The following is a 27,392-nucleotide window of genomic DNA, read 5'->3' on the forward strand; positions in this document are numbered from 1 at the left end:
GGGAGAAGGCAGGGCTGGGTAGAAGAGAGAAGTAATTACAAAGAGCCAAACACCTCAAGTTGGCAGGGATAAACCTATCTTACTACATGCATTCCGATTAAGGAGATGAATACAGGAGAAACAAAGTGGGAGAGCAGTGACAGGAAATTACACCACTTTTCAAGTTTTGTAATCATTGTGAAACAAGGTTAGAATAACTTTCAAATAACATTCTTTATTTACACTTTTGTGTAAAAACAGAAGTAGCCAGGAGCAATACTTATAAATAATTGAGACACTTGCAAATAATGTCTTTAAAATTTTAAACATGAATCATAGAGAAAATCAGGTGGCTTTCTAATACAGATTCGAGGCCACTCCAACTTAATTGCTGCAGATACCTATTACTTAAGAAATCTTAAGTTTTTATAAAGTCACTAAAGGATTAACTATTTCAGCATCCCTTTCTCAATTAATTCCCCACCCGGCATCTGTTTTTGGCTATTTCACAGTCAATGAACAACAAAATTGGCTGGTAAGGAGGAAATGAAAACTAAAATTCAAACAATCATGGCCTATCTCCACCTCTCCAAATACCACCGTCTTTACCACCACCACTTCATGGAAGGAAACAAAATTTAAAACCTTCTGTGAGTTATTTGCTTGACTAGAGTCATTGCTGGGTTCTCCTGTTCAATATTGTATTTCACTACTGCACTTTAAGTACATTTCAAAGTACTTATCTACACAAAGTACAACTCTAGTGACTATTAACCAGTAATCTGGAAAAGAGTAGATAAGACACTTGAATTAAGTAATATTCAGAGAAATGAATTTCAATGTTATGATACTTACCTAGATTGGTCCTCTTTTGTGTTTATGAACAAAGCTGCTTCTTAGTTCTAAGTCCAGAAACATGCTTAAAAAGGTTAATTTTAACACCTCCATCAATTTTAAAAGGAGTGAAAGCATCCCAACTGTTCATATACAGTATCATAGGTCTTTATGCATGATTCAGTTTCTCTAATACCTGAGCTAGAGGCTTTTATAATATCAATGCTAGAATATAAACTCCACTTTAAAACATTTTGAAGCAAAAAAATCATTTTTGCTCTATCAATGAAAATGAACAAAACTGAATGACATGAGTTAGGACGGTCAAATTTTAAGTCCACTGTGTTAAAAAAAAATTCAAGAAGATAACTTCGAAAAAACTGTTTTTGGGAAATTCTCAAATTATCAGAATCACACAGCTCCATTAGGATTTCACATGACTTTGACATTTGACAGGTCTGGCTGAATCACTGTTTAGAAAACACGACCAAAGATGCTTCCCACTTGGGGACAACTTCAAAAGAGCCTCACAAAAGGGTTGCTAGTAAGGTTTTCTATGAGGCAAGTATCCTCCCTTACCAGTGAGAGAGTTATTCTAAGAGGCTTTAAGCAAAACTCCCACATAACTTTCTAGCCTATGTTCTTCCTCAAAACTGTCTTATATACCCCTTGGCAATAATTTCCTCTAACACTCCTGAGAAAGCCAATCAAAAGATGTGCAAGATTTAAAAAAAAAAAAAAAGTGCAAGATAGATATTGTACTTTCTAAACTTTGCTGTAAATGGAATTATATCAATAAGACTCAAGTTGTCTTCATGAGTAGTATAAAGATAAAATCCCACTAGTGTTATCCTTAAGTTTTCCTCTTCATTCCCCCTATTCTCTACTGGATATCCTAAAGCATCAGAAAAAGAAAACCCAGGAGTGAAAGTATTTACTCTTATACTGTATTCTTAATTATACAGTTCTCATGGTACATGGTATTTTAAAAACCTGAAATATTCTTTGAAAAGAAATGAACAAAATGATTTAAAATGTTTATTTCTACCTGTATGTAATGGATAAAAAACATTTCCCCTGAAATTTTTATTTTTATGATCTGCATTGATAACATTAAAATTGCATTCAATGTACAATAACTCTTCTCAAAGTTGATTTTTATATACAGAATCCACTAGTTCAATAAAGTTGAAATACTTAACAGAATTCAAAGACATTTCGGGCTTATTTTCCTAATGACCAATGTTGACCACATGTCAAAATATCAGTGGTTCAGCTGCGAAGTGTTTACATTGTTCAGTTTTACTTTTAAAAGTCTATCTAAATGGAACGGGACATTTGAGTGCTTTCCAATGGACTACTACGTCAACAATAAACCTGGCTCAATTTTCTGGCCCAATATTAACTTACAGAGAATATCAAGTTAGGGAAAACAGATCATAAATATATGTACGTACTGGTCAAGTTTCAATCAGGATTTCTTATGTGTGTTAATAACCTGAAACTCTTCCCTACTATTCACGGAATTCTAAAAAGGATTTTACATTTTATTTTATTTTTTTTTATTTATTTTTTTTTTAAAGATTTTATTTATTTATTTGACAGAGAGAGATCACAAGCAGGCAGAGAGAGAGGAGGAAGCAGGCTCCCTGCTGAGCAGAGAGCCCGATGCGGGCCTCGATCCCAGGACCCTGAGATCATGACCTGAGCCGAAGGCAGCGGCTTAACCCACTGAGCCACCCAGGCGCCCGGATTTTACATTTTAATCCTGCAATAACCTGCCTCAGTAGCAAACTAAAGTGGTCTATGGAATCTGGAGTTTCTTGAACTCATCTGTAGAAGCAAATTTCATTAACCTTCCAGGACAAAGCAAAAACAAAGACTGAAGAGCTCCTCTGTGTTTACACATTCAATAAAAATTTATTCATATATTCTTACAAGATATGTACACAAAAAATCAGTGTAATTACAACTTCACACTCACCAAAATGACTCCAGCAAGTCACTGGGAAAGCATCTGCTTACAGTGATCTATTTACAGATTTATACCAAAAATGTTTCTATAATTATCAACACTTAATATGACAATGCTTTAAGTGTTCTACTCATTCAGGATCAAACCCACTTAAATATCTTTCTAAAAGCTGTATCCGGATTAGTAAGCAGTTGTTTATACATTATTTTTTTAGTACTTAGCTCTTATTAGCCAAAACATTATTTGCAATTTAACATCCTTGGGAGGAAAAAGTTCAAAGAAAAGAAAAAAGTTCAAATTTTAAAAATATAAAGGGAAAGCAGCTTACTATCCCAACATAGGACCAAGACTAGGAGAAAAACATGGTACCCAAAGGGGAAAAAAAAAAAGAGAGAGCATGAATTATTAATGTAATCTATTAGTTTTCATACCGGACCTCTATCGTGCACCGAGGTTTCTATTTATTTAAAGGGAAGGTGGCTACAGTCTCATCAGCCCGCCAAATCAGGTTTGAAAGGAAGAAATTTTAGGAAGTTACAGAGCTAAGAGGTTCTGTTAAAAGGGGCTCTCTAAGTTTCAGTCAGACCTTCAGGCTGATCCTGTAAGTCAAAACTGCTGAAAATTTGATCGTAAGCTGACAGCTGCTTTCCTGAGCGCTGTACACGGAAGGTCTCAGCGATTTTCAAGTTAGGGGGACCTGGTATGCGTGCAGCAGGATAAAGAACTATGTTGAATAATGTGTCTACTCCCTGTCCAGCATGCTCTGGGAACCTTGCTAGGTGCCTTCTAAAAAGGCACAAATCAAAGGTAAAGAACAAGAGAAACTGCAATTTCTATCAGCTGTCAGGGTTCTGTTCCTTCTTCGCGGCTATTATAAAAGTCTCCGCACTATTTCATCAGCTCTGTCGTGTCTGGGGACTAAGTGACTCCACACCGGTGTCCCCGACTCCTGTTTCGGAGAAGAAATGGGTTAACGCTGATTTCTATCTAAACGAAGTCCACATAATTGAGACAAAGGTGCTACTAATCGTCGGCTGTGGTAGATAAAACCAACGTCCTTACTTCTCGTTTCCTTTTCTTCTCAGAGAGGGAGAACCCCACTCATCAGAGCAGTGAGGCTTTTCCCCAAGGACTTGCCCAACTTGTACCAAGTTCAAAAGGAGTCAGGGAGGGCTGCGAGAGCAGAGCAGCCCGCTTCCCGCTCGGCAGAGCTCTGCACTAACCCGAAGGCACCCCGCGGGCGGAGCGGGACAAGAGAGCGGCCGCCGCCACCGGGAGGCCGCACTGCTCCCGCTCTCCCCGCCCTCCCCCTCGGGCTCGGAGCCCCCAGCGCCCCCGCTCCGGGGCCCCGAGGCCCCCGACCCGTCGACCCGGCTCCGCTCCGCCTCCTGCCTCCGCCTCCTGCGCCGCGTCGCCGGCTCCGAGGTCTCTAGGTCCCGGGCCGGCGCGCCACTTACCCGCCGCGATGGGATTTACGTAGCGGACCTCGTCACTGATTACGGACGGGAGGAGGTGGAGACGGCGAGCCCGACCGCCGCTCAGGAGCGGCGCCGCCGCCCAGCAACCCGGCGCCGGCGCCGGCGGCGGCCCCACGTCGCCCCCACGTCAGCTCTGATGCGGCAGCCGCGGCCTGCCCGCCGAGCCGAGACCAAAAGTAGCGCAGCAGCCGACAGAACCGCGTCCTCGCGCCCCGCCCTCCCCTCCCCCACTCCGCGACTGCCTCCCCGGGGACGCCCGGCGGAAAAAAATCCAAACTCGAACTCTGCCCCCTGCCGGCCACCAGCGGGAGTGCAGCGCTGACAATCCAACAATTAAATGGAACGGGGGGAGGGGAGGAGGGGGAAAATGAGAGGCCAGAGGGCGGGGCCTAAGTGGTGGGGAGGAGGGCCAAGGCGTGGCCCTAGCGCGAAGAGGCGGACCAGGGAGGTGGGCGGGGCCGGGAGGAGGAACTGGGCTGCGCGGGGAGGAAGACCGAGTCCGGGGCTGGGCTTGTGGGGAGGCCTGGAAACCGGAAGTTGCTTCGCCGCGCGCGCGTCCGAGGGCTAGTTGGCTGCAAACAAAGCTAACGGCGGTCGCTGGGGTTTGTATCTCGAGGTCGCTTAGGGCGGCTCCATCCCCAACCCAAGCTGAGGTCCCGAGCTTTGTGGGTCCTTCCGGCCAAGGGCGCGTCCTGCTGATCCCTCCCCCAGGTCTGTGGAGCGGCCCCCTGGAGCATACCCACTCCCGCGCTCCTGCAGCGTCTGCCATTTAGAAAAACGCTTCTAAGTCCCGGGTATCCCTCTGGACTCGAGCCTTCAGGGAAGTCCAACTGGCTGTCCTTGTTCCCCAGCCTGCTGCCGCCTCCCCAGTGACTTTGTGCGTCAGGGCCGTGGAGAAACAGCGAGTTCCCACTTGGAGATGTGACAGAGGAAAGGAGGGCATTTGGTGACACGCAGAAATCCCTGCCTCTAAATGAGGAGAGTTTCGTTTTTATCCCCTAAACTGAGGGCTTTCCAGTAAGAGGAACGTTTCTGACCCGCTGTACTCTAGGAACCCATTTATGCATACTCAGAACGTACTAAATTGTAAGGCTGAGTAAGCCCTCCGAGAGGGAGGCTTCGTAGCCTAAAGACAAGTCTCTTTAGGATCAGGAAAAAGGAATTCAAACAATGATTGCCACCCAACTTTATAGTAGCCAGGAATGTGTCGTGCGGGAGACCAGTGTGAAGGACACCACTTGAAAAACTGCTGAGAAAGAATAGAAACACATCAACAGTGCAGATAGAGAAGGGAAGCTTTGTGAAACAACAGAATCTCTGTAGTGTTGGAGAAAATTCTGAACTCTCTTCAGTCCCTGATTTTGGCCAACCTGAACTACTTCCAGCTGTAATGCATACTAGCAGAGATAAAAGAATAAAAATCTGGTAAGTTCACTTCCCCCTTTGACATAAAAGTTCCTCTTGCAATAAAGTAGACGGTGCTCATCTCCACCGCTTGCAAATATTAATGAGGAACTTTAGCACATTAACAGAAATAAATTTTTTAAATGGCCAAGTCCTTTTCGTGTATAAGGTTAGACAAGGTGGGCACAGAATAATTATATGTAGATAATACATCTCATTTTAGCTCAGGAAAAAAGGGGTCATTAGAAGGAAAGAGAATAAAACAGGATTATCAAACCCTCAAAATCTTACCATTCACTGTGGTCAAGGTTGACCAGTGCAGGATGAATAGATTTTCAGCTACAAGAATTGAGTGGAAATTGTGATCATTCTCCTTCCCCAAAACGTTGTTCTCCACCTACTTGTTTGTTGGGTTCTTTACATAGATAGTTAAAGATGTAAGTGATAAATCAACATTCACGAAGATATAAAGTCAACTCCTTGAGAGTAGGGGAAGAGTAGTGCCTGGGGTCTAAGGAGAAAAGGGCATGACAGAGCCGCAGGAAAGATACGTGCAGGGTCCTATTGCTGCTATGACAAATTACCACAAACTTAGTTATTTAAAACAACACATTTATTATCTGGCAGTCCTATAGACCAAAAGCCCAATACACGTCTCAGTGGGCTAAAATCAAGGGGTTGTCCGCTCCAGGGAAGCATCCATTTCCTTCTAGAGACCACCCACATTCCTTGCTTGATAGCCCTTTTCCTCCAACTTCAAAGCCAGCAACAGCTGGTTGAGTCTTTCTCCTGCTGCCATCTCCATGATTCTGTCTCTCACTTCCCTCTTTTACTTATTAAAACCTTGTGATTACATTGGGCCCACCCTGGTAATCCAGGATAATCTTCCCATATCAAAATCAGCTGATTAGCAACCTTAATTCTATCTGTATCCTTATTTCCCTTTGCCATGTGAACTGATTTGTACACAGGATACAGGGATTAGGATATAGATATCCCTGAGCGGGTGGGCATCATGCTTCCTCCCCATAGTAAAGGACTCTAAAATAAACTTGAGCTCTGAGGACAAATCACCCACCTCTCAGGGGTATCCCTTGCAAATAATTCAAACATTTCATTAGAAATGCAAATAAGTGATTTTTCACTTTCTCATTACCTATAATAAAGATAGAAAATTTTAAAATGGGATAAAGAAGAGTGGGTTAGGAAGGCATAAATTTTTTAAATGGGAAGAATAATAGTACCTACTCCTTAGCATTGTTATAAAGATTAAATAAAGTGGGGTGCCTGGGTGGCTCAGAGGGTTAAGCCTCTGCCTTCGGCTCAGGTCATGATTCCAGGGTCCTGGGATTGAGCCCTGCATCAGGTTCTCTGCTCAGCTGAGAGCCTGCTTCCCCCTCTCTCTCTGCCGGCCTCTCTGCCTACTTGTGATCTCTGTCTGTCAAATAAATAAATAAAATCTTAGCAAAAGAGATTAAAGTATCTACCATAATATATGTGCTTAATAAATAAGCTGGCCAAAATGGGTGATGGGCATTAAGGAGAACACTAGTGATGAGCTCTGGGTGTTATATGTAAGTGCTAAATCACTAAATTCTACACCTGCAACCAATTTTATCATATATGTTAACTAACTAGAATTTAAATAAAAACTTGAAACGGATAGTAAAGCTAGCTATTGGACTTGGCCAGTGTCCAGATATTTGGGTTCCTCACCTAAGCAATAGTTCTCTGTTGAGGAGGGACATCTAGAACACCTACTTTCCTGAGAAAATACAGGCTGTCAGTCACACCCATATACTCTCCCTTCACATCAAAATATCTTAAATCATCCCTCCCTTTATGCATCAGGAGGAACACCTTCCTCCTCTCCTTTCTAAAACCAGTTTATAAGATAGATGTCATTTCTTTCCCATATCAGATCTAGCTCAATTATCTGCTGTCTTGTACCTTTATTCTTTCTTCCTCTTGGCTCCTCCTCCTCTGCCTGCAAATGTATTCACATCTGGTCTCTACTTGAAAACTGTTGATACTGCTGCTCCCACTAGAAAGGCTACAGACTTGCCAGCTCTACGGTATACATTCATATTACATTGTTTGCCCATATGCCTACCGTACCATCTCTTGCCATCTCTCATTATCAAACTTCTCAAGAAAGAAGGCACTTGCTATATTCATTTCCTCACCACCTACTCATTTCTTATTTCCTGGCTATCTGACTTTTGCCCTCTCCACCCACTAACCTCCCACCACCCCCACCAGCCAGACAGATTTCTGATTACAGAATCCAAAACGTTTTTTTTTTTTTCATTCTTCAGCTTCCTTGACCTTTTTTCCTAATTAATCCTACCTTCTTAATGTCTTCTCCCTGAGTTTCCATGACATTTGATTCCCCTGGTTTCACTCATCTTTGCTTCCCTAATGTAGATCTGAATTTTCTGCTCTTAATCATCTTCTACATTGTCCTCCTTAGTTATTTCATCATTCTCATTTCTTTTTTTTTTTTTTAAGCTTTATTTATTTATTTGACAGAGAAATCACAAGTAGGGAGAGAGGCAGGCAGAGAAAGATGGGGAAGCAGACTCCCTGCTGAGCAGAGAGCCCGATGCGGGGCTCGATCCCAGGATCCTGAGACCATCACCAGAGCCGAAGGCAGAGGCCCAACCCACTGAGCCACCCAGGAGCCCCATTATTCTCATTTCTATTGAAAAGAAAATTCTTAAAGTTATATCCCAACATCCCAACTTCCTTTCCTCGCCCCAAATCATATTTCCGACCCCCTGATAGAAGTTTCCACTTGCATAGCCTATGATCATTTTATTTTATTTTATTTTTTTTAAAGATTTTATTTATTTATTTGACAGAGAAACCACAAGTAAGCAGAGAGGCAGGCAGAGAGAGGAGGAAGCAGGCTCCCCACAGAGCAGAGAACCTGATGCGGGGCTCGATCCCAGGACCCTGGGATCATGACCTGAGCTGAAGGCAGAGGCTTTAACCCACTGAGCCACCCAGGCGTCCTGCCTATGATCATTTTAAACTCAACATATTCAGAACTACCCATATCATCTTTCCTCTCCATTCTTGAATCATGGTTTTTGGGGTTTCAACAATGATACTGACACTTTTCAGTTCTCAGTCATCCTGCCTCTAAACCTTGGAGTCATTTTGGTCATTCTGTACTCTTATCATTGAGGATCCATTTAGGTGATAATTTGAAGTGTATGCCATGTTCTAGGCTATATGCTAACACCTCAATTTGTATCCGTTCTTTCCTTCTCATTCCCACTATTACCAGTGACTGGGGTCATGCTTGCCTCCAATATAGTTCACCTAAGTATTTCTGTTTCATTTTTCCAATACATCGCTCTTGTGATTTGATTTTTCCTTTAAAAATCTTGAATAATTGGAGAGGGTGATTGGGTTATGGACACTGGGGAGGGTAAATGATATGGTGAGTGCTGTGAAATGTGTAAGCCTGATGATTCAGAGACCTATACCCCTGGGGCAAATAATACAATATATTAATAAAAATAAATAATCTTGAATGATTAGAGGGACTGGGACTTAAGGAGTCAAAGGTGGAAAGGAGATTGAATTCCCTTTGGTGACCTCTTGAATTTTCTACTACATGTATGCATTACATATTCTAAAAACAAAAAAAAAATTAGTTAAAACAAACAAAAACTTCAGTGAGATTTTATTGGCTAAGTTTAGCATAAAGCCTTTCATTATGTGGGTCCAACTTAAGTTTACAGCATTATTCCATGTTAGTCCCTTGTGTTTTGTACCACACTGGTCCTCATACCTTGTGGCACATCAGAGTCATGTGAAGAGCTTGTCAAATGGTTGTACCCAGGTGGTAGGCCCACTTACTAAGTCAGAATCCCCAAAGAAAGGGCCTGGAAATCTACCTCTTTTAAGATCCCCAGATCAGTCTAGTGAGCTGCAAGATTATAACTAGGCAGCACTTTAGCCAAACCTTACTACTTACTGTTCCAGATAATTACCTTACATTTTCCAATCTTTTTTGCTTTTATTCACTCCGATTTTCTCACAAGTTCTCTATCTGCCTGTTAAAGATACAGCGCCCCCCCCAAAAAAGATACTATCTCCTTTACTCATCCTCTTTAGAAATAATCTATCTCCTCTTTGCCTGCAATTAGTGATTGTTGTCAGGATCTAGAGCCAGAATTCTAAGTTAAAATTCCAATTTTGTTACTTTACTAGCTGTGGAAATGTTAGGCAAGTTTCTAAACCTCTCTATGCCTCAGTTTCTTCACCTGTTAAATGGGGGTGAAATTATTACCTGCCTCATAGGTTATTATGAAAATTCATGTGTAAGTGTATAGAATTTTGTGCTTGGCCCGAAGTAAGCACTGAATAAATGTTAGCTATAATTAATACTTTATGACTTGTACAAGTTCCTTCATTGACTTTTGTGGGCTCTAAGCTCTAGAAAGTCTTAAAAATATCATTTGACTCCTTTATTTTATAAATTAGAAAGTGGAGGGATGTCTGGGTGGCCCAGTCGGCCAAGTGTGACTCTTTTGATTTCCACTCAGGTCATGATCTCAGGGTTTTAGGATGAAGCCCCACATTCAGGCTCTGTGCTTAGCGGGGAGGCTGCTTAAGGATTCTCTCTCCCCCTCTCCCTTTGCCCCTCTCTCCCCTACACATGCTCTCTCTCAAAAAGATAAAATTTTTTTGAAAAAAGAAAAGAAAGTAGAGGCTGAGTAATTATAATGTTTACTTTGGCTAATGAGTAGTAATAGCAGGACTAGGATCCAGGCTTTGTGACTTTTTTTTTTTTTTTTAAGATTTTATTTAGTTATTTGACAAAGAGAGAGAGATCACAGGTAGGCAGAGAGGCAGGCACGGCTATTGGGGGGCTGGGAAGCAGGCTCCCTGCTGAGCAGAAAGCCCAAAGCGGGGCTTGATCCCAGGACCCTGAGACCATGACCTGAGCCTAAGGCAGATGTTCAACCCACTGAGCCACCCAGGTGCCCCCAGGCTTTGTGACTTTTAATTCTATACTACTTCTATTATACCACAAGTTTTCAGAATTTTGCATTGTTTAAATGACTACCAACCTACTTTATTTACCAATTTACCACAGGTGAGAGAGAAAATGGATTCATTTGAAAGTAGTTTACACAGGCCCTTTCTATTCAAGCTTCAGGATTTAAAACAAACAAATATATTGTGCTTAGTTTAAATATCTGAGAAAAGTAAAACAAGTCAACATAATATATACTTGATTTATGATGTCTCCAATTTGCTCTTTGGGAAGAAATCTTTCATTCTACCAGAAAGTTAACAGTCCTAGGTTCCAACATGGAAAATATCCTTTCATATGGGTATGTGTTCTTTGTTTTTTGAGCTTTATAAACTTAAACATCCAAATCTAATGGCTCTGAACTCACCAGAATATCTAAAGTATTTATTTATACAACCTCACACCACTGAATTCTTTAAAACTGGGAGATTGTTTGCAGTCTTTAAACTATTGTAATTTTTTAAATCATAAAAATATAATGAAAACATACTTTCCAATGTTTCCTACATGTTTTTATTGACAACAGATTCAGTTGCCTGCCAAGATTTATTTTTTTTCCACATACAATCACATTGTAGCTATTGTCAGAACAGTAAGTCCTGGAAAACTAAGAAGCTTGGCTAAAGTTGACCACTGTTCAGCCTTGGAAATTGCAGGATTTTTTAGAATTCATGTAGCAACTTCATTCTGTTCTCCAAATATTTTTGATATAAGAATGATGGTAATTAGTGTTTCTTTTATTTTTGTACTTTTAACTATGTAAATGAGATGCTAGAGGAATACCAGCATGGCAAATATATGAATGATAATTCATTGAGCATATGAACTGCTTTCTAATTACTTTATTAATTATTAAAAAAGAAATTTGAAACTAGCCCCAGAATTAAATCCAATGACTATTATTTAAGACACTTTAAAAGAATTGAGCACCATGTTAAGAGAAGATTAGAAAGTTACTGGATTGAAATATGACAACATCTCCCATGACCAAGAGAGCTCATTTCAACAACTGTTTGGTCAGGACAAGATTCTAAAGACTAATTTCCATTACACTGAAATGGCAGCTATCAAGACTCAGATAGATGGTTGTCAGAATAAGGAGAACTCAAGGTAAGCCAAACTAAAAACAGATATCAAGAGCTAGCAAGAGCTGGATAAAAAGCATTAGGTTGAGTTGATTCAGATGCTGAAATGGGCAACAGATCAGACCAAAAAGAAGGAAAAAGAGACTAGGCCAACACAGGAGAGGAGTTGTCAGGGGTATAACTTAGAGTTGATGTTCTGGAATCCTAAATCAGATTATTAGCAAAAAGTTTAGAGGGGAGAGAAGGAGAAAATAAGAGAGGAAAAGTAAAATGGTAGAAGAATGGGTATATATGTGTGTGTGTGTGTGTGTGTGCGTGTGTGTGTGTATACATACACATACATATATGTATATATTTATATACCATTCAAGTCTTTAAGAACTAGAACAAGGGAGAGGCCAAGCATTTTTAAAAAAAGAGATTATCACTACCAACACATTGGAAAAGACCTCTGTGTCACAATTGTTCTTCTATGTCCTTAACCCCTCTCAGCCTCCTTTTCTTTTTGGCTCCATAATGTGTTTGTGAAGAATTAATAAATAATTTAAGGCTTAATATAGTACAATGCTCAGAACTATTAGCTATCCTTATTTATATAGTCAATTTATATCACATTTATAATATAGTAGAAGAAGTGGTAGAAATGTTTAGAAATCGTCTAGTAGGGGTGCCTGGGTGGCTCAGTCAGTTAAGTGGCTGCCTTCAGCTCAGGTCATGATCCCAGGATCCTGGGATCGAGCCCCACATTGGCCCCTGTTTCCTAATCTCTGTAGGAGGACACCAGTTAACAAATCCAAATGATCCACGCTGCCTTGTCCCTTTTTGTAACTGATCACTTCTCTGACTTTGTGAAGCTCCATTCACACCCCTCCTTATTCCCTCATTTTCCCTTTAAAACACCTGATTACTTCTCTACAAACCCAAGTTGAGTCAAGCCACAGGATGCTATTAAATATCCCTGACTGATCTCACCACCTATAACCAGGGGAAAGGGCTTCTGTTATACCTTTCTTTTCTTCTATTACTTTATTCATTGGAGAGATTTTTTTTTTTTTTTAAGATTTTGTTTATTCATTCGACAGAGATCACAAGTAGACAGGGAAGCAGAGAGAGAGGAAGAGAAGCAGGCTCCCTGCTGAACAGAGAGCCAGGACCCTGAGACTCCAGGACCCTGAGATCATGACCTGAGCCGAAGGCAGAGGCTTTAACCCACTGAGCCACCCAGGCGCCCCGGAGAGGTTTTTCAAATACCTACCACACTCCCTTTCCTGTGCCTTTGAGAGCTCATATTTCACACTCAGGTCCCCTATAGGCTGCAGTGCTCTCTCTCTGTAATTGGGGATTCTGTGCCTTCTTAAACAGCCACACCTGTGACACACCCCTGTGCTCACCCTTAGTTTCTCCTTTCCTCTTTTGAACTCCTGCTTAGTTGCTAAAGGAGGGCGAATAAACCCGTCTTCTTTCTTTCTCTGATTCTATTTAATATAGGAAGCCATAACACACGTCTAATCATGCTTCTTGGGCAAAAGAGTGAGTAAATAACACAAACTGTACCAAGGGAAAAAAAAGTTTCAAGTTTTAAAATAAAGTTAGGCTAAAAAAGAGCCAATGCTCTTGATCTCTAAAAAACCTCTTTAATATGCATAGTTCTATTTAGAATTTCCAGAAGTCCTCATTTGATCACCTGAAGTTTCTTTTTTAATTTGCAGCATACAAAATAGGTTTTAAGTTACTTCTTTTTAATTAACTCTTAAATTACTACTTTATCTTTCTTCTATTTGTTAATTATTTATAATGCAAAGGCACTGAGAATTATTCACAGAGGACATGCATCATTCAAGGAGAACAGTCCATTGTAATTACAGTATGGCTTATATAGGCTTCATGGTACAATTATTTATACTATTTTTGTCATGGAAAATATTTTTCCTTCTAAACATTAATTTTTTATCAAATTTAAAATGTAGTTCACCTATGAATTGATAATAAAACATTCTGAACTAAATCTTGACTTGTATAGATCAATCAACATGGGATGGATTTTTTAATGTTCTCAATTATGGAACTATGCTATTTCAGGACTTTTGCACATGCTGTTCCCTGTGATTATAATGCTTTTCCCCTTCTTTCACCTGTTTAATTTCAATCCATCCTTCAGAGCTTGACTCATTCACTATCCCTTCTTCACTGAAGCTTCCTTTTATTTGGAGACTGGATTAAGACCCTTTAACCATTTATGTTTTCATTTTATTTAGGCATCTCTTTTGTATTTACCATAATTGTAATTAAGTAATAATGTCAACATGTATTTTTTTAAGAGATTATTTATTTATTTGACAGGCATAGATCACAAGTAGACACAGAGGCAGGCAGAGAGAAAGAGGAGAAGTGGCTCCTCCCTGAGTGAAGAACCTGATGCAGGGCTCGATCCTAGAACCCTGGAATCAAGACCTGAGCCGAAGGCAGAGGCTTTAACCCACTGAGCCACCCAGGCATCCCCGTCAATGTGTATAAAGCCTATTTCTCTGCCAACATTTTTTTTTTAAGATTTTATTTATTCATTTGACCGACAGAGATCACAAGTAGGCAGAGAAGCAGGCAGGGGGGGGGTTGTTGGTAAGTAGGCTCCCTGCTGAGCAGAGAGCCCGATGTGGGGCTCCATCCCAGGACCCTGGGATCATGAACTGGGCTGAAGGCAGAGGTTTAACCCACTGAGCCACCCAGGCACCCCTCCCTACCAACATTTAACTTTGTGATGGCACTGTTTCCCTCTTCTCAATTATCCCTTAAAATAACCTTTAAGAGGACATGATGTTATGGAGAATGCATTAAATAGCTTCCAAAACAGGTGAATGCTCACACCAGACTTCTAAATATCTGTTTGTTTGCTTTTGTTTGACTTATCTAGTTCAGTGCTATGTGCTAGAAATGTTTAATAACTGTTTTCTAGTAAGACGAAAACTAAGATGCTATTATTGAGTCATGTGAAAAATGTACCTGAAGTGAAGGATTAGCCAGTATGTCTCTGTAAAACATGAGGTAAATGATATCCATATTATCTGTGTATAAAATGCCTTATTTGTAAGCATGCTTCATCAATAACAAGTATTTTAACTAGAATTTACCAAGTTCTTAGGCTTCATAAATTGACCACCTCTTATTTTGTAGGTTATAGTGCCATCATGTGGTTGTCATTTTCCTAAATGAAATGTAACATTTTGGTAATAGAGATTATTTTTTATGATTGGTAAACCCAGTCACCCACACACAGGCATGACAGCTTATAATTTAGTACTGATTTCTAAGACTGGCTGTGTATTTCACTGGAAATTTCTGAATCTGAGTTGTTAGCATGCAGAATTTGGAAACATTCATTTAGATGATAAAAAGAGACTTTCTGAATATAATTAATAGCTTGGAGGTTCATGCAGTCTCTACGGATGGTCAGGGTTTTTTTTTTTTTTAAACTCATGTTTATCATAGAGAATACAAATGAACAATCAGATGAAAAGATGCATAGGTCTAGAAAGATCCCAAGCACAGGAGCTTCTGTCTGTTGGGGTTGGGGTGTGCCACCGTCCTAGCACAGGGATATATTCACCAACCTGGAAACTCTGAATCCCATAGTTTAGAGATTTTTATAGTCTGCATCATGTAGGCAATCTCCAGCCCCCAGAGGACCAGGAGTTGGGCTAATAGTTCCAAGCTTCCTTTCTTTTTAATTTTTAAAGATTTTATTTATATATTTGAGAGAGAGAGAAAAAGAGAGAGAGAGAGAGCATGAGAGAGAGGGAGGGGCAGAGGAAGAGGAAGAAGCAGACTCTCAACTGAGCAGGGAACACCATGTGGGGCTTGATCCCAGGCCCCTGAGATCATGATCTGAGCCAAAGGCATACACTTAACCAACTGAACCACCCAGAGGCCCCTAAATATTTAAGTGTATTCATTTGACAGAGAGAGTACACAAGTTGAGGGGGGCAGACTCTCCACTGAGCAGGGACCTTGATACTGAGCTTGATCCCAGGTCCTGGGATCACGACCTGAGCTGAAGGCAGCCTTCCAGGTGCCCCTAAAATTTCTAAGCTTTTAATCATGGCCTGGTCTTCCTGATGACCAGCCCCCATCCTGAAGCTATCCAGGAGACCACAGAGAGGTGCCTTTTTTTTTTTTTTTCTTAAAGAATATATTTATTTATTTGACAGAAAACGAGAGAGAGAGAGAGAGAGAGAGACATAGTGAGAGAGGGAATACAAGTAGGGAGAGTGGGAGAGGGAGAAGCGGGTTTCCTGCTGAGCAGGGAGCCTGATGCCAGGGCTTGATCTCTGGGATCATAACCTGAGCCACAGGCAGATGCTTAACCGACAGAGCCACTCAGGTGTCCCAAGAGGTGCCATATTAAAACAAAAGGTGTTCCTGTCGCTCAGAATATTATAGGGGAGGTAGGAGCCCTATGTGAGAAACCAAGACCAAAGACCAAATATTAGAGCAAAAGATGTTCCTAGCATCCCTATCACTCGACAGATTACAAGAGTTTTAGGAGCTCTGTGTCAGGAACCAGGGGCAAAGATCAAATTTATATTTCTAAGTATACAACAATTAGCCATTCTATGGGTGTACAGAGGTATCTCATTGTTATTTTTATTTATAGATTTCCCAAATGTCTAAGGATGTTGTGTTGAGCATCTTTTTATGTGCTTATTTTACCTATTTGTATCTTCTTTGGTGAAATATCTTTGCCCATTAAAAAAAATTATTTTTTACTTTCTTACTATTGACTTTTGAGAATTACTTACACATTCTGATAAAAGTCCTTATCATATATGTTTTCTACAAGTATTTTTTCCCTTTCTCAGTTTGTTTCTTTTTTCAATTTTTTAAATTAACATTATATATTAATATATTATGTATTATTTGTTTCAGGGGTATAGGTCTGTGATTCACCAGTCTTACCCAACACCCAGAGCTCACCACAACACATACCCCTACAATGTCCATCACCCAGTCACCCCATCTCCCTACTCCCTACCCTCTAGCAATCCTCAGTTTGTTTCCTAAAATTAAGAGAGTTTGTTTCTTTATTACCCTACTAATGCCCTTTTTTAAAAAAAGATTTTATTTATTTATTTATTTGATGGATATCACAAGTAGGCAGAGAGAGAGAGAAGCAGGTTCCCTTCTGAGCAGAGAGCCTGATGCAGGGCTCGATCCCAGGGCCCTGAGATCATGACCTGAGCTGAAGGCAGAGGCTCAACCCACTGAGCCACCCAGGCATCCCTACTAATGCCTTTTGAAGAAAAGTTTTTAACTCTGATGAAATCCAGTCTATCACTTTGTTATTTTGTGAATCAAGCCTTTGGTATCATACATAAGAAATCTTTGCCTCAGGACGCCTGGGTGGCTCAGTTGGTTGAGCAGCTGCCTTTGGCTCAGGTCATGATCCCGGCGTCCTGGGATCGAGTCCCACATTGGGCTCCTTGCTTGGCAGGGAGCCTGCTTCTCCCTCTGCCTCTGCCTACCATTCTGTCTGCCTGTGCTCGCTCTCTCCCCTCTCTCTCTGATAAATAAATAAAATCTTAAAAAAAAAAAAAAAAAGGAAATCTTTGCCTCAAGAGCAAAGATTTTTTCATATGTTTTCTTCAAGAAGGATAATTTCAGATTTTACTGTCCATTTTCTTTTTTTTAAGATTTATTTATTTATTTGACAGAGAGAGAGGGAACACAAGCAGGGGGAGTGGGAAAGGAAGAAGCAGGCTTCCCGCTGAGCAGAAAGCCCTATGTGGGGCTCAATCCCAGGACCCTGGGTCCATGACTCAAGCCAAGGGCAGATGCCCAACCACTGAGCCACCCAGGCACCCCATTTTTATTTCTTTATTTTCTTTATTTCTGGTTAGCTAGACTCTGAATAAGAAATCAGAAGCCAAAGTCTTTTTTGCCATGTTCTGAAAAAGTAATAGTAGAAAATAGATGTTAATATAAGGAATCAACAGAACCACTTTGGAATGGCTCAGGAGAGGAGAGTGGTATCGTCTAAGGAAAATAGTTCCAAAACAAAAATGTTCCCTGAAAATTCTAGCACATCTAGATGTAAATAACAAAAATACTTGTATGTAAATATAAAAATATTTGTATAAAAATAAAATATACAATTCTTAATGTAAATAACAAATCCTTAATGTAAATAACAAAAATATTTGTATAGAAGGCTAGTTGCAGTGACTTTCACAGAGATCTTAAAAATGAGCCGTGAATCCCCTCAATGTTAAACTGACATCTGCCAGAGACTACAACATGATAAAAGTTCAAGCAATCTACAGTGCAAATGTGGACCCACAGAACGTAGAGTTGGAAGGCACTTTAGAATTCTTGGGGCACCTGGGTGGCTCAGTGGGTTAGAGCCTCTGCCTTCGGCTCAGGTCGTGATCCCAGGGTCCTGGGATCGAGCCCCATATAGGGCTTTCTGCTCAGTGGGGAGCCTGCTTCCTCCTCTCTCTCTCTCTGCCTGCCCCTCTGCCTACTTGTGATCTCTCTCTCTCTCTGTCAAATAAAAAAATAATAATAATAAAGTCTAGAATTCTTCTGCATTGAAGTTTTATTAACTCCTTTTTAAGATAAATAAATGAACTGTACAACTACTCTCTTTGAAGCTGAGACTGAACCCTTAAGTCCTCCAAGAAGGAGGATGTGGTTGGAAATGTCCTCTGGATTTCTCAGTTAGAATATTATTTAATAAACATTGAGTGTTACTTTGTGAAGGCATTGTATATGGGCAATAAAAATGTAAGGGAGATCCTGTCCAGGGTTAGGGAAAACAGGAATGTGCAAGAGCTTTGGGAAATAACAACTTTTTGTTTGTTTGTTTGTTTTGTTCATACCACATTTTATTTATCCATTCATTAATCACCACTTGGGTTGCTTCCACATTTTAACCATTGTGAATAATGTTGCTATAAACATGTGATGCAGGGTGCCTGGGTGGCTCAGTGGGTTAAGCGTCTGCCTTCATCTTAGGTCATGATCTCAGCGTCCTGGGATCAGGCTCTCTGCTCAGCAGGGAGCCTGCTTCCCCCCCTCTCTCTGCCTGCCTCTCTGCCTACTTGTGATTTCTCTGTGTGTCAAACAGACAAATAAAATCTAAAAAAAAAAAAAAAAAAACAAAAAAAAAAAAAAAAAAAAAAAAAAAAAAAAAAAAAAGCACAAATACCTCTTCAAGTTCCAGATGAGGCTCCCTGCTTAGCAGGGATGATGCAGGCTTGATCCCTGGACCCTGAGACCATGACCTGAGCCAAAGGCAAAGACTTAACCCACTGAGCCACCCAGGTACCACTATTATTTTTTTCTTCTGCTTTCTTTGGGTTTAATTTGCCCTCTTTTTCTATTCTTTAGGTCGAAGCTTAAATAATTCATCTGAGATGTTTATTGTTTTGTAGTGAAAGCATTAATGTCATAAATTTCCCCCTAAGTAATGCTTCAATAGCATCTACAAAGTATTACATGTTATACTTTCATTTAAAAAATTTTTTTAATTTAAATTCAATTTAGTTAACGTGGAGTATGTTAGTTTCAGGGATAGAATTTAGTGATTCATCAGTTGCATATAATACCCAGTGCTCGTTATATCAAGTGACCTCCTTAATGCTCATCACCCAGTTACCTCACCCTCACCTCCCCTCCAGCAACCCTCAGTTAGTGTCCTATAATTAAGAGTCTTTTATAGTTTGCCTTCCTCTGTGTTTTTATCTTACTCTATCTCTCTTTCCCTTCCCCTATGTTCATTTCTTTTGTTTCTTAAGTTCCACATATGAGCGAGATCATATGACAGTTGTCTTTCTCTAACTGACTTATTTCAGCTAGCATAACCCTCTAGTTCCATCCACATCATTGCATACATTTTCATTTTCATTCATTTCAAAATATTTTCTAATTTCCCTTTTGTTTTCTTCTTTGCCTCATGGGCTATATAAAAAATGTCTTCTTTGTGCTGATGATAAATTCTCTTAGCCTTTGTTTTTCTGAAAAAGTCTTTATTTTGACTTCAGTTTTGAAAGATGTTTTTGCTGGCTAAGTAGTTCTGGATTGACAATTTTTTCCCAGTGCTTTAAAGATACCCTTCATATTTTTCTCACTTTCATAGTTTCTGATGAGAAATATGTTTTAATTCTTTCTTTCCATATAATGATGTTCTTTTTCTCTGGCTGTTGTTTTTTTAAAGACTTATTTATTTTTTATTTTGGGGGGGAGGGGCAAACAGAGAGAGAAACTTAAGCACACTCTGTGCTGAGCACAGAGCCTGATGCAAGGCTCAACCCCACAACCCTGAGATCATGACCCAAGCTGAAACCAAGAATCTGGCACTTAACTGATTGCATCACCCAGGCACCTTCTCTGGCTGCTTTTAAGATGTTCTATCATTGGTGTTTAGCAATTTGATGATGATGTGCCTTGTAATGTTTTTCTTTGTATATATTCTGCTTGTGGTTCTTTGAGCTTCTAGGATCTGATAAGTTTTCATTAAATTTGGAAAATATTTTGGCTATTATTTCTTTAAAACTTCTTTGCTGCCTGCCTGTTTCTAGATCCCATCTACACATATGTAGACCATTTTACATTATCCCACAGGTAACTGATACTCTATTCATTTTGTTTTCTCTTTGTTCTTCTATTATAGATTCTATTGCTGGTTCTTCAAATTCACTGATATTTTCTTCTGCAGTGTCTGGTCTGCTTTTAATCCTGCACAGTGCATTTTTAAATTTCAGGTGTATTTTCATTTTAAGAAGTTCTGTTTGGGCCTTTAATGTAGTTTTCCTTTCTCTTTTCATCATATCCATGTTTTCCTTTATCTTTGTGATAAAGGTCTGTTTTAAATACTATTCTTCCCAGATTCAACCTATTATTTCTAGATTTGTTTCTATTGATTGATTTCTCTATTTTTCTCCTGATTATGGATCATATTCTCTTGTTTCTTTGCATATTTCATAATTTTTTAAAGATTTTATTTATTTATTTGACAAAGAGACACAGTGAGAGAGGAAGCACTAGAAGGGGGAGTGGGAGAGAGAAGCAGACTTACCCCTGATCAGGGAACCTGAAGCAGGGCTTGATCCCAGGACCCTGAGACCATGACCTAAGCCAAAGGCTTAATGACCAAGCCACCCAGGCACACCCAGCATAGTTCATAATTTTTTAAAATATTTTATTTATTTATTTGACAGACAGAGATCACAAGTAGGCAGAGAGGCAGGCAGAGAGAGAGAGAGAGAGAGAGGAGGAAGCAGGCTCCCCGCCGAACAGAGAGCCCGATGTGGGGCTCGATCCCAGAACCCTGCGACCATGACCCGAGCCGAAGGCAGAGGCTTTAACCCACTGAGCCATCCAGGCACCCCTAGTTCATAATTTTTAATCACATGACAGATATTGTGAATTTTACATTGTTGGTGACCGGATTTTGTTGAATTTCTTTAAATACTGTATAGGTAAGTACTTGAAATTAGATCCTTTTGAGATTTTAAGATTACTAAGATAGATGAACAGCCTTTAGTTTTGGATGATTTTAATCCCATAATTAGGCAGTAATTTTCTGAGAATGCTATCTGATTGCCCTGTATAATATAAGATCTTCCCACTATGGCTTATGGGATTGTAAGTTATTTATTCCCTATCCTGTGTAAGGTCTAGGAATTACTTTGTCTATTACACTCTATAGGTCATTTCTTGGACCCAGTTATACTCTCTTACTGCATGCACAACCCAAAACTCAGCCAAAGACTCCTCCAGGTCTCAACCTATCTCTAGAGAGTTCTATCTTCTGTACTACTCTGTCCTGCAAATTCTAGGGCTTTGGCCTCCCTATCTATCTCTTCAGTTCAGTCAAAGATCTAGACTCTGTCTACGTTCCCCTGTGCTGCAGCCTGGAAGCTGGTGAATTGATGAACTAGTTCAATTTAGGGTTCACCTTGTGTTTTCCCTTCCCTCAGGGATTACAGTCTTGCACTCCCTGTTATCTAGTGTCTGAAAACTGTTGTTTTATGTATTTTGCCTGGTTTTCTTGTTTTAGACAGAAGGATAAATACAATTCTAGTCTTTCCATCTTGGCTAAAAACAGGAGTTTTCTGCAAATTTTTGTAATATTGAAAATATGGGTTGGAGTTAAGATGATGGAGTAATAGAAGGATTCTATGCTTGCCTCAAACACAGCTCGATCAGTATCACATTATTCTGAACACTCAGGGAAATCAATATGAGGACTGAGAGAACAAACTGCACAACTAGAGGAAGAAAAGAGGCCACATCGAGGAGGTAGGAGATACAGAGATGTGATTTAGGGGAGAGAAAAAATAACCAGTGCTATGGAGGGGAGGGAGCTCTGATGAGGCAGAGAGGAGAGAAAGAAAGAGAAAAAACAGAGTGCAGTACATTGCACAAGAAAAACACTTCTCCAAAACCACTGATGGGGGAAACAAGAGGGGCTGATTATTGCATGTTTACAAGCAGTGGAGCTCAAAGACTAAAGTTCTAGAAGTCTGAGCCATTACTGGGTGTAGTCTGGCAGATGTAGATGTGCTCCTGTAGAGAAAGAGAGCAGAGGCCTGGGAGTGGACAGCATGGTCTGAGGATCCCCTGGGTCACACTGGAAGAGACAGTTTCCCTTCTTGGAGTACATTTGGGAGAGACAGCACTGCCCTTCTGGGGACAAAATAGACAACGGCTGCCATTCGTTAACATACCAACAGAACTGCCTGCAAAGGCTTTTCACTGTGCTTTACCATAAACTCCCAAGACCTGCATGTTTGTGTGATTGCTCCTCTGGAACAAACCAATACCAGTCCCAGCACGGCAAGACCCTCCTCTAAAGGATCAGTGTGGGTCTGTGCCATGACAGATCACTAAAACTGGAGTTTTGAAACCTAGCCATTGCACCTGAGATAAAACACAGTAGCATTGGGCTGCCAGTGGGCAGAGGACTGGGATACAGACAGGGTGAACACAGGAATCTGAGGGATACGTGGGACAAATGAGGTAAGATTGTTTGCTCTTCTGTGAGGTCTTCCTGCGTAGCAGCAGAGTGAACTCCCCTCTCCAAGGACAAGATAGCTGGCTGACACATTTCCTGCCACCCTCCCACATTGATCAGGACAGATCAGTCAGTGAGCAGCACAGTGCCCCGCAGTCGAGACTTGAGCAGTATACACCAGGCGCCCCCATCCTGTATTTTGCTGATGCTTCTGAACTAGGTAGGACAAGTGTGTCTGAGAGTCAGAGCAGCAGTGGGCTCCTCCCCTGGAAGAACTGCACAACATCCACGGCCCCCCAACACACACCCAGCCTACTGACCACTGGGTGCTACAGAGCTTAAGCTCTAGGGGAAATAGGCTCTACCTTCTTTTAACAAACTAACCAAAACACACCTAGTTAAAACTCACCACGCAGGAGGTACCTGGGTGGCTCAGTCAGTTAAGTGCCTGACTTCAGCTAAGGTCATGATCTCAGGGTCCTGGGATTGGGAACTCTACAGGGTGCCCTGCTCAGCAGGAGTCAGCTTGTCACTCTGCCACTCTTCCTGCTCAAGGGTGTGCTCCCTGCCCCCCCCCCATAAATAAATAAAATCTTAGAAAACAAACAAAAAAACCTCACCACACACTGAACAAGGTCCAAACACTCACCATCTCACTTGCAGGCAAGGAGAAACTTTGCAGAGGACTGATCTGAGGGAAAGAGAGCCAAAGCAGCACAGTATACACAGCACAGACCAGAAACACTTCCTGAAGTGCCAGGCCCTGGACAGTATATAACCTCTTCTTAATATAGCCATTACTCTTGGGATCTGGAAACATAACAGGCTTTTTTAACACACCAAAGACAGAGACCTAGACAAAATGCCAAGATGGAGCAATTCACCCGAAAGGAAAGAACATGAAGAGGTCACGGCCAGGGATCTAATCAATAATACATGTAATAAATAATATTTATTTATTATTCTGAACCAGAATTTAAAACAACAATCGTAAGGATATTCACAGGGTTTGAGAAAATCATACAAGACACCAGGGAGTCACTTCCCACAGAGATAAAAGACCTAACATTTAGGGGGGGGAAAATGCTATAACAGAGATGCAAAACTGACTGGATGAAAAAAAAGCCAAAACTGACCACAAGGATGGAAGAAGCAGAGGAATGAATAAGTGACATACAAGATAAAATTATGGAAAAGCCTGGGTGGCTTAGTTGGTTAAGCTTCTGCCTTGGCTCAGGTCATGATCCTGGAGTCCCAGGATCGAGACCTGCATTGGGCTCCCTGCTCTGTGGGGAGTCTGCTTCTCCCCCTCTCTCTGCTCATACTCTCTCTCTCTCAAATAACTAAATACAATCTTTTTTTTTTTTAAAAAGAGAAAAATGTCCCTTCCTTAGGGCCAGCATATCTATGGACAGACTACAGTATTCATGACCTGAGCCTCGTCAGTGCAGGTACCAAATTCCCCCCAAAGTGTTGGAGAATAAGCATCTCTCAGCCAAAATTTGCCTATTGAATTCCATTTTCTCTCCAACTTTTTCTCTGCAGTTGAAGAGAACACATTCAAGAATCACATCCATGTGGGGGATTTACCGCTTGCTAAAATGTTAGTTTAAAAGAAAGGCACTCCAAAACTTCCTTGCTTGTCTAATTCCTTACAGTATTAGCATTCTGCTTAATATAGTCTCTTCATCTATAGTGAGAATTCCAAACTGGAAACCTGTCACTACTTTTGAACTCTGGGAAAAAAAAATAATTTTGTGATCCGTTTTCAGCCACCTTCCACACTGATCCCACCATCAGCTTTAACGGTTATTTTCAAAGAAAAAACAATAAGAAGACACGTTTATTTTAGATAAATCTCAGTGGAATTAAAAAAGTGAAATGAAGGCCAAAACATACACCAAGCATAACACCGGAAAATCAGATGAATTATCTACACCATCAGAAACTAACAACACAGCTAACTTCGATCCCGGTGATCACTCCCATCACAGGCTGGCTGAACTGAACCACCAAGCTGTTCAACGAGAAATGGCTCCACAGACTGTTAGGCTAATGACCCTCAGAAGCAACATTGGTCTTTATTAAGAGCATATGATTTCCATTCATTATAAATAGCCCTTTGTATACAATACCCTAATAATGAGCTAGTTACCTGCTCCCCAAAAGAGGTCCTGTAAGGACACCTCATAAGAAGCACTTTTGTTCATCTTGTTTCAATGCTTTTGTATGCTTAAAATGAAAATATCTTAAATATTCTATGATCATAATTTTCTGTTTCAGAATTATGTCCCTGGTCGCCACAAACCACTAAGAACTGTTATGTAAGTAGTACAAAATATCTTTTGTCATATTTTTATTTTGAGCAAACAGAATTTTTATATCATTCGCATTTGAAAAACAACTCAAAGTTCTTTGAGTTGGTAAGGCTAGTCCTTCCTTGAGAGACCTTATTTTAAGGAAACAGGCATATACTGGGTTGGCTGAACTTTAGATTTACCTTTGGCTTCCTGTTTGTCAGGGAGTCTGCTTTTCCCTCTCTCTTTACTGTTCCCCCTACTTGTGCTCTCTCCTTCTCTCTGTCAAATTAATAAATAAAATCTTTTTTTTTAATAAAGATTTTTATTTATTTTATTTGACAGAGGGAGAGATCACAAGTAGGCAGAGAGGCAGGCAGAGACAGAGGGGGAAGCAGGCTCCCTGCTGAGCAGAGAGCCCGATGCGGGGCTCGATCCCAGGACACTGAGATCATGACCTGAGCCGAAGGCAGGGGCTTAATCGACTGAGCCACCCAGGCGCCCCAATAAATAAAATCTTAAACAGACAAACAAACCTTAGATTCACCCTTAAAACAGTACTTAATGGGGGCACCTGGATGGCTCAGTTGGTTAAGTGTCTCCCTTCGACTCAGGTCATGACAGGTCATGATGTCCGGGTCCTGGGATCAAGCCCCACAATAGGCTCTCTTCTCAGCAGAGAGTCCACATCCCCCTCTCACTGTCCTTCTGTGCTCACTTTCTCTCTCAAACAAATAAAATCTTTAAACAAACAAACAAAACAATACTTAATTTAACTTTGGAGAATACAAAAAGAAGAGGGAGAAAAAAACCAAGGTCTAGCTGTTTCTGCATGACTTGACTTGCTCTGATGAGTTTAACTTCCATGTCCCTTCCAGATGGGCCACAAGAAAAAGGAGTGACTCCTTCTTATGACTCCAAATAATGCTACGACATGGTTCTGCAGACACTGACAGCCCCAGGAATAGTCACAGCACCACTGACTTGGTCTTCCCATCTCTCTACCAGGAGCCTTTTCAACTCTGAGTAATGGCTCCAACAACTCCGTTTTTCTCTGTGTCTTGTAAAAAGGGTGCTGAAAACTACCTCTCTAATGAATAGCTATACTTTTATAATAATGTTTCCTGCAAATAATACGTGCTACATGGCATAGAAGGGGTTGACTCTACATTTTCAAACCTCAGGCTTTGGGAAAATACCTTCAACTTCAAGAATCACTTCTAGGGTGTTTGGGTGGCTCTGTTGGTTAAACGTTTGCCTTCACCTCAGGTCCTGATCCCAGGGTCCTGGGATAGAGCCTTGTGCTGGGGAGTCTGCTTCCTTCTCTCCCCTCCCCCGTCAAGTTTCTGTAGTCTCTCTCTCAAATGAATAAATAAAATCTTTCTTAAAAATTTAAAAAATAAAGAATCACTTCTACTTGTATCTTTACACTAAGGGACTGACATTTTTGGTTCAAATATTTTTAGAGGAAATGTTTGTCAGGAATACAACATCACCACATTTTTTGGAGCATTCTTCACCTAGACAAGCTACAATTCAAGACTTGAATTTCTAACCTCTATTTCAAGAAACCAACACCACCATTTCCTTATTCCAGCAGAAGTGTTCTCAGGTAAAGAAACTGACTCTTGCAATCAAATAATTTAAATAAGTACCTCCTTAAATGTTTTTTCCTGAAGAATATAACAGTGCAACACAGATGCAACTGAGAGACTTTTTTTCCCTGAAGGTTTCTACTAAGATGTTCTTGAGTATCAGATGGCTGAATCAAACACCCATTCTGTTCACTGCCTGCTTCAGGACGCCAGGTTGTCAAGCTGTGGCTGATGAGATTTCAAAAGGTCCACAAAAGGGGCACCTGAGTGGCTCAGTTGGTTAAACATTTGCCCTGGGCTCAGGTCATGATCCCAGAGTCCTGGGATCCAGCCACACATTGGGCTCCCTACTCAGTGTGGAGTCTGCTTCTCTCTCTCTGCTTGTGGGCTCACGCTCTCTCTCTCCCTGTCAAATAAATAAATAAATAAATAAATAAAATCTTTTAAAAAAAAATGCACAAAAATACTAAATTGCACTGAACACTTGTCAAACCAAGCCAAAGCTACTGCAGGAAACACAGATCAGAGATTTACAGATTCTAATAGGCATTCCATTTTCATATTCCTCATCAAAATGGACTCTCAAAAGGAGCGTCCACTGTCAGTACTATAAAATATGAAAAACCCACACACAGGACTAGCTGATTTTTTTTAAAGATTTTATTTATTTATTTGACA

General features: G+C 40.7%; 1 protein-coding gene and 1 long non-coding RNA gene across 12 annotated transcripts in view; one reads left to right on the forward strand and one right to left on the reverse strand.

Annotated features, from left to right (window-relative positions):
- The window catches only part of CREM (cAMP responsive element modulator), a 71,236-nt gene extending 66,857 nt beyond the window's left edge, over positions 1–4,379 (reverse strand). For 8 of the 10 annotated variants that reach the window (XM_045069207.1, XM_045069206.1, XM_045069205.1 and 5 more), the window contains exon 1: positions 4,246–4,379. The gene's annotated coding sequence lies outside the window, so the exon portion shown is untranslated. Of the gene's footprint in view, positions 1–3,850; positions 4,055–4,245 lie in introns of those variants that run through there. The other 2 variants (XM_045069202.1, XM_004774296.3) reach the window with 2 other exon arrangements.
- A 232-nt stretch (positions 4,380–4,611) lies between these two features.
- LOC101689391 lies at positions 4,612–26,462 on the forward strand. 2 transcript variants are annotated; one of them, XR_001176653.2, is made up of 4 exons: positions 4,612–5,691; positions 22,006–22,107; positions 25,106–25,146; positions 25,998–26,462. It is a non-coding gene; the product is annotated as an uncharacterized LOC101689391 (long non-coding RNA). The 2 variants fall into 2 exon arrangements; XR_200933.3 differs by lacking the exon at positions 22,006–22,107 and having other exon boundaries at positions 4,624–5,691.
- Positions 26,463–27,392: the final 930 nt, after the last annotated feature.

The sequence above is a fragment of the Mustela putorius genome, unplaced genomic scaffold (assembly GCF_011764305.1).
Source record: "Mustela putorius furo isolate JIRA1106 unplaced genomic scaffold, ASM1176430v1.1 tig00003913_pilon_pilon_pilon, whole genome shotgun sequence".
Classification (NCBI taxonomy): Eukaryota; Metazoa; Chordata; class Mammalia; order Carnivora; family Mustelidae; genus Mustela; species Mustela putorius.